The sequence below is a fragment of the Dromiciops gliroides genome, chromosome 2, assembly GCF_019393635.1.
Source record: "Dromiciops gliroides isolate mDroGli1 chromosome 2, mDroGli1.pri, whole genome shotgun sequence".
NCBI lineage: Eukaryota > Metazoa > Chordata > Mammalia > Microbiotheria > Microbiotheriidae > Dromiciops > Dromiciops gliroides.
Window position 1 is genome coordinate 594,187,378 of NC_057862.1, and position 14,136 is coordinate 594,201,513.

The window sequence follows — 14,136 nt, forward strand, 5'->3', positions numbered from 1 at the left end:
CCCAAGATGATTTTCATAAAGCATAGGTCTGACCATATCACTCTCCTATTCAATAAACTCCAGTGACTACCTGTTAGCTACAGGATCAAATATTCACTTTTCTTTTTGGCATTTAGAGCCCTTCACACCTTTGTACCTTTCCAATCTTCTTAAACTTCACACATACCACGCCCCCCTCCATATACACTACCATTAAGTCACCCTGGTCTACTTGCTGTTCCTCATATACTCCAGCTGGGATCAAAGAGACTAGACCAGTAGGAGGCAACACATAGAAGCAGTAGTGATAGTCACTCATGGAAAGAAAGCTCCAGGAAGTGTGATCCATCTTGGCAGAGAGAAATGCTGACCATGTCCTTTACAAAGATGCTAACTCTTGGGAGCCTAACATAGAACTACAACAATGGAAAATTTCTTGGGGAGATTACAAAGAGAGAAAAGGGCATTCGGAAGTTTTGAGTCAACAACCAGAAATTTTGAATTCACCCCTTATCAAATCTGTTCTCTACACATGTGCTTCATTACCTTTATTCCTTAAGTTTGTGCCCACTTTCCCCTTGGATCCTGTGAGTTTTTGTAAGAGAATATGCTTCAGACTTTGCAGGAGGGGATGTTTTCGTCACTACTATTCTTGTTAGACTATTTTAGTAAATAGTTTTGCTACAAAACGAATTGCCTGGCTGATTGTTAATTGGAAGCACACTAATGGGAGCTAATGATTGATAGTAAAAGATACCTTAGCCCCTTAGATTTATGCTTAGAACCTTGAAAGTAGTAGCAACTGCCTTCTGGGGACACAGCCTGCCAACGTGAACTGGGGGTTGAAGAAGTAGCCCTGGGAGGAGGAAGGAATTGCACTAGCTTCTGACCTCTCTATTACTTTTATTTTTCTCCTTCATTTTTCTCCCTCTCCCTCCCTCCACTCTCTCATCTCTTATTCTCTTTCCTTTTCCTCACTTTCCAAGCATATTGATTATCAGAAGTACAACCTGAGTCTTAAAGGGCCATTTGTGTATTGAAAGCTTTAGAAAATTCAGTTCAATTCAAGAAATATATTTTTTTTAAACCTAGTTACTATGTATAGAGCTCTGTACTAGGTGTTACAGGACAGATGTTGGATAAGTCCCCATCCTTGTCCTCTGTAACTTGTTGTCTAATAAGGGGGTATGACACGTAATTATAAGACAAAATAAAATTCCTATAAAGTAAACAGAGTGGGGGCAGCTAGGTGACGCAGTGGATAAAGCACCGGCCCTGGATTCAGGAGGACCTGAGTTCAAATCTGATCTCAGACACTTGACACTTACTAGCTGTGTGACCCTGGGCAAGTTACTTAACCCTCATTTCCCCACCCCCCCGAAAGTATATATGTAGCCAGATTCTTTCTCCCCTTATCTGCCACCCCCAACACCCTGCCGAAGCTCCATTACTTTCATACTGAAAGAGCTCCCTTGGTTTTTCTGCCATCCCTATTTCCAAAATTGAAAATTCAAGTGCTATAACAACAATGGACCAGGATAACAGCAGCATTGGATCATGTCCTCCTGCTACTTTTCTGTGTAGCCCAAACTGAGAGTAATCTGATATAGGTGATATATGTATAATAACATCAAACATATTTCTGCATTAGTCATGTTATAAGAGAAGAATCAGAGCAAAAAGAAATAACCTCAAAGAAGAAAAACAGCACCAAAAAGCAAAAGAAATACTATGGTTCAATCTGCATCTATATTCCACAGTTCTTTTTTTCTGGATTTGGAGAGCCTTTTCCATCATGAGTCCTTCAGAACTATCTTGTACCACTGTATTGCTGGGAAGAATCAAATTTATCACAGTTCATCAACAAATAATGTTGATGATAACTGTGTACAATGTTCTCCTGGTTCTGCTCGTCTCACTCATCATCAGTTCATGCTAGTCCTCCCAGGTTTCTCTGAACTCCTGCTCATCGTTTCTTATAGCTCAGTAGAATTCTATCACACTGAATTAATTTTTTTTAAGAATCTATTTATTTATTTATTTGTTTCTTTTTCGGGACAATGCAGGTTAAGTGACTTGCCCAGGGTCACACAGCTAATACGTGTCAAATGTCTGAGACCAGATTTGAATTTAGGTCCTCCTGAATCCAGAGCCAGTGCTTTATCCACTGTGCCACCTAGCTGCCCACCTGAATTAATTTCTTTAAATATTGACTGATTTGATCTCTTTGCTGTCCAAGAGACTCTCAAAAGTCTTCTACAGAATCACAATTCTGAAGCACTCAGCTTTCCTTGTAGTCCAGCTCTCAGCCATACACTGCTACTAGAAAACTCATAGCTTTGACTATATGGAACTCTGTCAGCAAGGTGATGTCTCTGCTTTTTAGTCTTCTGTCCAGATTTGTCATAGCTTTCCTTCTAAAGAGCAAATGTCACTTAATTTTTATGGCTACAGTCACCATCTGCCCTGATCTTTGAGCTCAAGAATATAAAATCTGACAATGCTTCCATTTCTTCTCCCTCTATCTGCCAGAAAGTGATGGGACCAGTTGCCATGATTTTAGGGGTTTTGGGGGGTTGTTTTTTTATGTTAAGCTACAAGACAGCTTTTACACTCTCCTTCATCAAGAGGCGTCTGTGTTATTTAAATTATTTGTGGCTAGACTATGATTTCTAAAATTATTGCTACTTACAAATTAATGGCTATTGCACCATTTTGGCAGTAAGCATTTATTATTAATTAACATTACATATTACTAAAGTATTGACCATGTGTCTTCCTGACTTCCCTACTAGCCACAGGCTTACAGACTTAACAATTACATACCCCTACGAAACAGCCCTCTGAACCAAGAGGGCAAGCAGCAAGCAAGAGAGAATAGCATGTGGGGAGTAGAAGAGAGTCCAGAGAAGAAAAGAGCAAATCCCTCGTGGTCCAGTCTTTTTATCCCCTTTTTGGTAGAGGCTGGTCACCATACATTGATCTAAGTTAGTTGGTTAGCATCATTCAGCTCCATTGATTGACATGACTTGGGGGTTGGTCTAGAGATCAATTTCCAACTGTCTAGGTGTGCTTCTTCCCCCAGCTAAAGAAAAGAATCAATCTGCATTCTTTTTGTTCACATGAAGGCTCCTCCCAGGCTGGTTTGTGGTAGGAGGGAGAGAGCAGCTAAAACTAACGTCTGGGTTTCTCCTAGAAATCCATTATTAATAATTATTTTCACACACTTCTTAATTCTTCACTTTATGCCATCAGAGTGGTATGGTCTGTATATCTGAGATTGTTGATATTTCTCCTAGCAACCTTAATTCTGGTTTTTGAATCTTCCAGCCTGGCATTTTGCATGACATACTCTACATATAAATTAAACAAAGTGACAATATACAGTCTTGTAATACTCCTTTTCCAAACTTAAACCAATCAATTGTTCCATGTTTGGTTCTAACTGTTGCTTCATGACCCACATAAAAGTTCTTCAGGAGACAAGTAAGATGGTCTGGTACTACCATCTCTTTAAGGACTTGCCATCTTTTATTGTGATCTGCCCAAGGGATGATCTGCTCAATGAAGCAGAAGTAGATGTTTTTCTGGAACTCCCTTGTTTCCTCTATAATCTAGTAAATGTTGGCATTTACTATAGTTCCTATGGTTCTTTAAAAACCAGATTTGGAGGGGGATATCAGGAAAGGGCTAAAATAAGAATTTTCATTTGAGACAAACTCTGAAAGATGCTAGGTCTACTGAGAGGCAGTGGTGATAAGGATAGACAGTTAATGGGACACCTGGCTCAGGCTTGTGATGGCCATATGTTATTTCTTTTTTTTTTAATTTTAATTTTTTTTTTTAGTGAGGCAATTAGGGTTAAGTGACTTGCCCAGGGTCACACAGCTAATAAGTGTTAAGTGTCTGAGGCCAGATTTGAACTCAGGTACTCCTGACTCCAGGGCCAGTGCTCTATCCACTGCGCCATCTAGCTGCCCCAATTTTTAAATTTTTTCTAGTTACACATAGAGATAGTTTTCAACATTTGTTTTTATAAGATTTCTAGTTTCAAATTTTTCTCCCTCCCTCCCCTCTCCCCAAGACAGCAAGCAATCTGATATAGATTATATATGTACAATCACACTAAACATATCTCTGCATTAGCCATGCTGTGAAAGAAGAATCAGAGAAAAAGCAAAAAACAAAAAAAAGCAGAAATAGTATGGTTCAGTCTGCATCTAGATTCCACAGGGTTTTTTTTGTTTTGTTTTGATTTGGAGAGCATTTTCCATCATGAGTCCTTTGGAACTATCTTGGATTACTGTATTTCTGAGAAGAGTTAAGTCTATCACAGTTGATCAACACACAATGTTGTTGATACTGTATAAAATGTTCTCCTGGTTCTGATCATCTCACTCAGCATCAGTTCATGTGAGTCCTTCCAGATTTCTCTGAAATCTGCTTGCTCATCATTTCTTCACATTGATTTTTTTTCAAAACTTTGTGTTCTAAATTTTCTTCCTCCCTCCCTCCTGAACCTTCCCTATGGAATCAAGCAATTCAATGATAAGTCATACATGTGCAGTTATGCTAAGCATCTTCACATTAGTCAAGTTGTAAAAGAAAATAGACAGAATAACTTTTAAAAAAAGAACTAACTTAAAATTATACTTCAATCTGTATTCAAATACCATCAGTTCTTCCTCTGTTGATGGTTTGCATTTTTCATACATCCTTCTGATAGCATCCTGCTCATCATTTTTTTCACAGTTACTATTGCTAATTGCATTACCCTCGATCCTATTCCCTCCCCTTGATATTTACTCCATTTTTCTATCTTCTTCCATCCTATCCCTCCTCAAAAGCATTATGCTTTTTACTTCCCCCTGCCCTGATCTGCCTTCACCTCTCCCCCGCTTTTTCCCTTCACCTCCCAGTATCCCTCAGGGCAAAATATATTACTATACCCACTTGAGTGCTTGTGTTATTCCCTCTTTGAACCAATTCTGATGAAAGTAAGGCTCACTCACTCCCCCACTCCTTCCCCATTTTTCCCTCCACTCCTTAAGCTTTTTCTTGTTTCTTTTATGTGAGATTTTTTATACCCTTCCACCTGTCCCTTTCCCTTTCTTCTAGTGCATTTCTCTTACCCCTTAACTTTATTTTAAAGATGGCATCATGGGTCTACTAGGTGATACAGTGGACAAAGCACCAGCCCTGGATCCAGGAGGCCCTGAGCCCAAATCCAGCCCCAGACACAAGCTACTCCATCCCACCTGCCCCACAAAAAATATGGGCAAATGCTTTACAGATATAATCTCTTCGTATTCAATTCACACCTGTGCCTTCTGTCTGTGTATATTCCTTTCAGCTGCCCTAATACTGAGAGAGTTCTTATGGGTTGGAAGTATTATCTTCTCAAGTAAGAATGTAAACAGTTTAACCTTTTAATGTCCCTCATGATTTCTTTTTCCTGTTTACCTTTTTATACTTCTCTAGGGTCTTGTATTTGAAAGTCAAATTTTCTATTCAGTTCAGGTCTTTTCATCACAAATGCCTGGAAGTCCTCTTTTTCATTGAAGTCCCATTTCCCCCCTGAAACATTATACTCAGTTTTGCTGGGTAGGTTATTTTAGGTTGTAGTCCCAGTTCCTTTGCCCTCCAGAATATCATATTCCATGACCTCAGGTCCTTTAATGTAGAAGCTGCTAAATCCTGTGTTATCCTGACTGTAACTCCACAGTATTTGAATTCCTTTTTTTCCCCTAGCTTTTTGTAATAACAGCTTTTCTCCTTGACCTGGAATCTCTGGAATGTGGGTATAATATTCCTGGAAGTTTTCCTTTGGGGATCTCTTTCTGGAGGTGATTGGTGGATTCTTTCAATTTCTGTTTTACCTGCTGTATCTAGAATATAAATTTTCCCTTATAATTTTTTGGAAGATGATGTCTAGGGTCTTATTTTGGTCATGATTTTCAGGTAGACTAATGATTTTCTATATCTCTCCTGGATATATTTTCCAGGTCAGCTGTTTTTCCAAGGAGATATTTCACATTGCCCTTTTTTCATTCAATTGGATTTGCTTTACTGTGTCTTGGTTTCTCATAAAGTCACTAGCTTCCATTTGTTCAATCTTAATTCATAGGCAATTATTTTCTTCAGCGAGTTTTTCTATCTCCTTTCCCATTTGACTTTTCAAGCTGTTGACTTTTTTCTCATGACTCTCCTGTATCACTCTCATTTCTCTTTCCATTCTTTCCTCCCTCTCTCTAAATCTTCTTTCTATCTCTCCAACTTTCTCTTCAAAGTACCTTTTGAGTGCTTCCAAGACCTGAGACCAATTCATATTTTTCTCAGAAGCGTTGGATGTTGGAGCTTTGACTTTGTTATTATCATCTTCTGAAGGTGTATTCTGGTCTATCTTTCCCCCAAAGAAGCTATCTATCATCCACTGTTTTCTTTGCTGACTCATTTCAAGCTGGAAGTAGATGTCTGATTGAAATTTGATTCTCTATGGTGAGAAGCTTGGAGTGCCTGTGCCCCACCCCCACTGGGCCACCACCACTTGATTCAGCCCACTGGTTCAGAACCAGGGTGCTTCACCCCATCTCCAGCAGAGATTACAGCCACTTTACCCCCAGACAACTGCCAAACCCCCTCACTGGTCCACAAGCCAAGCTTCAGAAAAGGCCGCTGGTGCTGAAGCCTCGGAGGCATCTGTTCCTGGGTGGGTCTGGGCCAATGAGCTCCTCTTTCAGCCCAATCAACAGGTGATCTCAGTTGCTGTTTCTGGCTGGAAAATAGTCTCACTGTTCTTATGTGAGTTAGGCTGCTTTGTTTTTGGGGGGTTTTATGGCATTATTTGGGAGTGAGTAGATGGATTTTTCAGGAGCTAGGGGGAGCCACAGTCTTTCCTCCACCATCTTGGCTCCGCCCGCCATATGTTATTTCAAAGGATCCTCAGGATAACTGGTAGAATACTATAGGTTCTATAAAACACAGTTTATAAACCATTTTCTTAGATAATCTGTCATCCTATTTTTTTCTCTTAATGCTTATTTCCTGGCTTTGAGAAAACAAAAAAACAAAAAACCACACCAAAACTTTGTTCTCTAAAGGGGATCCCATGAAGAGGTGATTTACTAAGGCAATTCATTTTTAAAATACAAGTCAAAGAGACTTAGAAGTCTTTCATTCATCTCAGATCTTCATTTAGCAGTGATACCTAGTAAATATTCTTTTGTGTTAAATTGATACTTAAGTTAGAAGAATTTCTCTTCTAGCTGCTCTTCCTTTTTTTTCCTTTTAAAAAAAATTGGTAATAAACCTCCAACCCCCTTCAAAATTGTGTAAAAACTTGTGTCACAATTTCACTTTGCTAAGTGTTCTTTTATGTTTTACACTGAAAAGAACACGAGTCTAAGACTGATATCATTCATTCCAATAGCTTTCCAATGTCTTTCACTATCTCTCTGAATAGTTGAAAGGAATTCAGTTATTTTCCTTTACCAACCCTTAAGTTCTCCATTCTCACTGCACAGGGAATCCTGATATTACCATTTATCTACTTTTCTATAATGAATAGAAAAAAATCTCCCTACAATCTTTCTTCTTTCATCTTGCTATTTGTTACCTCCCCACCAATTGGGCCTTAAGGTGTAACTATGATAAAATTGCTTTCACTTTTGCTTGTTTTATTTGCTTACTTACGCTGACAGCCTTCTATGTGTCTTCCAAAAACATAATTATGTGATTTTTTATATTTAAACTTGTTTTTATTAAACATATAATAATTTCAAATACACAACAATCAAAAAGTCTTTTAGCAAACTTTAATCATTGGGTTTGAAAGACAATAAAGCAGACTAACAGTATTGGTCCAATACTAAAAATATTTCTTTAAATGAATTTTAAGATATTGTCCAAAAATCTATTCCTTCCTTCCTTCCTTCCTTCCTTCCTTCCTCTCTCTCTCTCTCTCTCTCTCTCTCTCTCTCTCTCTCTCTCTCTCTCTCTCTCTCTCTCTCTCTCTCTTTATTTTTTTTTACTATGTTTCTGTTTCTTACTACTAAGAAGTCAGGACTTCTATAAATGGTAGTTTCCAAAAACAACAGTAAAATTTTATATTAAAAGACATGTGCGTATACTATTATAGTTGATTTTATATAGTGCTTTAAGGTTTATATTTTTAGGTACCTTCTGCTTTTATAGGAACCAATTGCTACTTTATGCTAAATTGGAATCTTGTTCTTATACATGCCCACAGAGGTATCCCAAGCCTAAGAAAGACACTTGTTATAGATTTTTTTAAATGGGGCAATTTAAAGTATTCTTAAATCTTTTTATAAAGTAAAATGGAATAGTATTCTCTCACTTGGGGCACATAGTAACTATGTAATAACATAGAGCTTCATATGAAAGAAGACTATGTAGCTTGCAAAGAGAATATTCCTTCCTTCCTTCCCTTCCTTCCCTCCTTTTCTCCCTCCCCTTCCCACCTTCTTTCCTTCCTTTCCTCCTTCCTTCCCTCCCTCCCCTTCCCACCTTCCTTCCTTTCTTTCGTCCTTCCTTCCTGTCTTCTTACTGTGTCAAGATAATGGAATGTGATAGATGAGATTTAGCAGATACTCAGGAGCCCACCTGAAGATTAATTTAAACTCATTGAATTGGATAAGGCGACTGACTGCTGACTGGATTACTGGCTGACTTGACTGGATTACTGACTGACTTCTAGTTAACTAGATTCTAAACACATCTGGCTGGTACTTAAGAAAGCATGGTTCTCAGAAGCTAACAACTTTGAACTTTGACCACCTTCCAGCCCAGTCAACCAATCAGCTTTAAGAACCTCCCATTTCTGGGAGGGGACAGGAAGGAGGGAGCAGAGAGAGACTGTGCAGGGAGCTCGGGCTCTTTTGGCTGGAGAGAGCGGCGTGGCGGCAGAGGACTTCACAGGGGAGTTAGGAAAGCTAGGATTGCTAGGTTATAGGAATTCTGTTCTCAATCTTTCTCTTTCTTTTACTATCTTTCAATAAACCCTTAAAAACCTAAACTTGTTTATCAGTGATTTTAGTCAGTTTCCCCCCAAAACTGGGGGGGACAGATGAGAACCTACATTTAGAAATTTAAATTACACATTACTTAGTCTCCCTATCTTACCCAAGCTGTTAAATGAAGAGGTCACTCACAAACCCAAATCTCATCAGCACAGAAGCTTTGACCTGCAGCATTTTTACTTAAGCCAATTTACCCCTCCTTAGGCAACCTAGTGGTCTTATGCTCCCAGGAATTCATTATATTAGTGTAGACTTATTCTGGACATCCATTTGAGCTTAGCCCTTCTGCGGCTCAAAACTGCCCAAATCACATGATCCACCAGCTTCTTCCTCCTCAGTAATAAGGACTGCAAGCTTGTGCCACTACACTCAGCAAAGTTGTTTTAAATAAAAGAAATTAAAATTTTAAAAATAAAGTTCTTCCTTCCCTTCCACCTTCCCCCCATTGAGAAAGGAAGAAAAGCTCTTGAAATGTGGGCATTCCTCAAGGCTCTGAAGCCAGCTCCCTCCCATCCTCCACCCTTGCTCCACTTTCTGCTTTGGAGACTCCTCTTTGTGCTGTTTCCTCCTATTAGAATGTAAACTTGAGGGCAGGAAGACGTTCATTTTTGTATTTGTTTTACCCAGAACTTACTACAAGTGTTTGGTGTATACTAAACAGTTAAATGCTTTTCTCTTCATTCCTTCATTTCACTCACTCCAGTGGCTACAGTTATCTTAATTCAAATGCCTTTCAAATACACACATACACACACACACACACACACACACACACACACACACACACACAATTAGGAAAGTTATATTTTGAATGAACTAGATGTCTTTCTTCTTGCACCCAGGATACAAAGAGTGTGTGTGTGTGTGTGTGTGTGTGTACACACACATATACATACATACATACATATATATGCATAAATGTTTCTATGGCTCAGATAATAATAATAATAATAATTTATATAGTACTTTGAGATTTGTAAAGCTCTTGACTCATTTAATCCTTGTGACAATCCTGGGAGACAGGTACTAGTATTATCCCCATTTTATGGATGAGGAAACTGAAGTAGACAATAAATAAGCAATTTGCCCAGGATCACACAGCTAGTAAGTATTAAAGCCTGGATTTGAACTCAAGTCTGTCAGATGTCAGGTCTAGCACTCTAGACACTGTATCAACTAACTCAGTTAGTAAATGGAGAAGTCAAGGAACAAATCTGCATGTGACTTAGAAATGGGAATAACTTTAAAGAGTTACTCATGCCTACGCTGTCTGATGATTCTACATGGCTCTGTGGTTAACAAAATCCCAGAAGTACAACTATCTATCAAGTCAGCAAGTCAAACAGGTATAAAGCTCCCACCTTGTACCAGACACCGTGGTAAACATTGGAGATACAAAGAAGGGCAAAAAGCAGTCCCTGCTCTCATGGCGTACATAGTCTGTGGTTAAATTGAAGAGGCAAGTGCTTCTGGGTTTTTTTGTCAATCTTAGATCTTTATAGAATTATATAGCATCAGATCACTAATGAGCAAATCTTTCTTTTCAGATCCTCTTAGCTCCTGTACATGCATTATTAATGGCTAAGGTAGACTCAGCCAAACTGTTAACAACTAAGCTAAAGGATGGGTGATTTAACATATCTTAAAACTTTGTAGCCTGGTATTAGGCTTCTCTATGGCTTCAGAGGCTGTTGAATATATAGATTGGTAAACTAAGACCCTTTAAAAAAGATTTAATTACAATCTACACTAAAAACAGATACATTATTCTAGAAGATAAATATTCGAACAGGATAAATAATGGAGGTAGTAAGAATGTTCCATGTGGCAAAGACCCTAGGCCAGATGGATCCACCGATAACTTCTCTAAAGTATTTAATCAAACCTTCCTGAAATATATGGCTGGTATATTTAATTATCCTAAATTAACAGGATATCTGCCAGACCCAGCATAGCCCTGGAAGTCTGAGTCATGCTAGTGCTTCATAAAGATGGAAAAGCATGGACTAAGATAGTGGATTTCATATAAACCATCTCATTAAAGGATCCCCTCATTAACCAACTGTGATGTTATCATTCAACCTGCATCTCTCCATTTTCAGAGTTATTTGTAAAATGACTCATGCTGATCAAAAGCATTTGACCAAGAATAGATGTTCTGACATAGACATCTGAAGATTCATCCATTGGCTATATGTATACACACACATGGGTAGCTAGGAGACACAGTGGATAGAGCATTGGGCCTGAAGTCAGGAAGAATCATTTTCCTGACTTCAAATATGACTTTGGGGACTTACTAGCTATGTGACCCTGGGCAAGTCACTTAACCCTGTTTGCCTCAGTTTCCTCATCTGTAGAATTAGCTGGAGAAGGAAATGGCAAACCATTCTAGTATCTTTGCCCCTAAAAAAACCCATATGGGGTCACGAAGAGTCAGACATGATTGAAATGACATAACAAATATGCATATATACATTTGTACGTATATATATGTGTGTGCATGCGTGTGTATAACAGTTATAGCTACCATTTATTTAGATCTTTACGTTTACAATGCACTTTATAAATATCATCTCATTTCATCAAAGTAGGTGCTATTATTATCCTCATTTTACAGATGAGGAAACTAAAGCAGAAAGAGGTTAAATGATTTGCCCAAGGTCATCCAGCTAATAAATGTCTGGGTTTGGATTTGAAGTCGGACCCTCCTGATTCCAGGTTTTGTGGTATATCTCTTGCAAAACTGTGTATGTGTACTTGTTCAGATATGCATATCTTAATCTCTTTAGAAGTTCTTCTCTGAGGCTTCGTCATTTAATGTAGTGGATGTGGGGTTTTCAGAGGCTAAATAAATTCAGAGCAAGCGCTAGAACATCTGGCCAAACTAGAAAGGTGGATTGTATCTGGAATGTCTAAGGATCCGTCTAGCTAAATGTAGACGATTGACCACCAAGTGAAGAATTCCTTAAGGCATTTTCACTGGCTCTCTGTCCTTCCTCATTATTGACTCTTATTTTGACTATCTTCCTTCAAATCTCAGGGAAAATCCTACCATCTACTGAAATCCTTTCCTAATTCCCCTTAAATCTAGTGCCTTCTCTCTACTGATTACCACCCATTTATCCTGTACATATATAACTTCCTTGAACAAAGCTGTTTGCATATTGTCTTTAGACTGTGAGCTCCTTGAGAGTAGATATTGTCTTTTGCCTTTCTTTGTATCCTTAACACTTAGGACTGTGCCTGTCACGTAGGAGGTACTTAAAAAATGTCTATTGAGTGACTGACTCAAAAAGACTGTCTTCAGTGTGGAGGGGTTGTAGTCTATATTGGTGGAGAGAATGCCTACACTTATGAATTCTCAGATATTTAGATATATTGAAATATAATCTTGGAGACATTCCTATTATCTATGGAAGACTTTTTCTTCTCTTAAACTACCAATTGAAATTATAGATCTTCAACAGATCTCTAATTCTTTCTACCTACCTATCTATCTGTAAAGATTTTCTCAGCTCCATATCATCACTTTTTTAAAGATAATTATCTAGATGGGTTCATCCATCACCATAATGTAATCACCATATATATGTATATGCATGTGTGTGTGTGTATGTATAGGTATATCCTCTACAATCACTGCAGATGGATGATGAATTGAGCCCAGAATTGAGTTAGAAGGGTATAGAACTTAATTGTATTTGGGAAATTGCCCGGGACTATCAATGATCCCAAATTATTTCCCCCCACTAAAGTTCATCTCTTTAATATTCCCAGTGATGAAAAATGCTTTGAATCATGGAATCTTGTGATTCCAGAAGAATTAAAATTGTGTTTAACCAAGAATGTGCTGGAGTCAGCTTGAACCAGTTTACAAAAATTGTTCAATTTTCAATGTGAGCAATGATACCTCAAAAACTGGAAGTAAATACGGCTCAGTGTTTGATTTGTTGTTTTGTTGATTGTATAAACTTAATAATGTGTTGGAGAAAATGTTAATAATGTAATTTAAACTTAAAGGTGTATTTTGGCTATTTGTTTTTTTAGAGAGCCAAGTGTTAAACATTTACCAGCACATCACTGCATGTAACCCATTGCAAACCATTTTATGGCAATGACAGCACAAAAAGACTTGTCCTGTTTACTAAGTCATTTGGTTAGAGGACTCAGACATGGAATTTGGAGCATTACAAAATTCTGCCCAAGCCCAAATCAATTGTTATAGGTGTCGCTGGATTTAGAGCTAAAGGGATTTTAAAGATGAACTTGGCTATGCCTCTCATGTCACAGATAAGGAAACCGAGGGACTATTTCATTTTTGAATCATTCCACTGCCTAGCAAGGAGTCTTACATACAATAGGAGTTTAATAAATGTTGATTTAAATTGAGACCCCAAAAGACTGAGTGACTAGTTCTGGGTAGTAAGCCTCAGAGCTGGGATTTAAACCTGCCTTCCACACAGTTGTTGCTTAATACTTTGTGGAATTGAACTGACCACAAATCCATTGCTATTTCATTTGTGCCACCTCCTTTAAGAGTATTCTCTTTTGGTAGTGGTGATAATAAATTTACATGGAAGTGTTCGTTATCCTCAGTCTGGTTAACTTGATCAGTCAAAATTTGTTCTATAATAAAAAGGCAGAAAGCTAAAATTTAACATTAACTTACATCTTAGCAGGACCTGAAAATTTACAAAATCCATCCTTCTCTCCCAACAACCTTGGGAGGTGGTAGGTAGTATGAGTATGATTATTGCTATTTTATAGTTAGGGAAACAGACTCTAAGAGATTGAGTGACATAGATAGGGAAACTCAGAGATTAAGTGACTTGCCCATGGTTAAACAGCCAAGTGTCCCAATTGGGGCAAGTACTATTTCTTGCTATGGTACACTGCCTCTTAAAATAGGAATACAAATTTGTAGAATATTTGTAGTACTATGTGTGATATTTGCTCTTCTAGCCTTATAATGTAAGTTCCTAACTTTATAGTTTTGGCTTTATTCAAGGTGTAACACATTGTAAGATCTCCATGAATAAATTCTAACGACATTTGGACATTTTTTTTCCAAAATGCTCTAGGCTTCAACTCTTTATTTCATTGAGATTAAGGATAT

At 38.1% G+C, this 14,136-nt stretch overlaps 1 protein-coding gene across 1 annotated transcript in view; it reads right to left on the reverse strand.

The window, feature by feature from the left end:
• EML6 (EMAP like 6) overlaps nucleotides 1-14,136 on the reverse strand; it is a 325,245-nt gene that overhangs the window by 166,499 nt on the left and 144,610 nt on the right.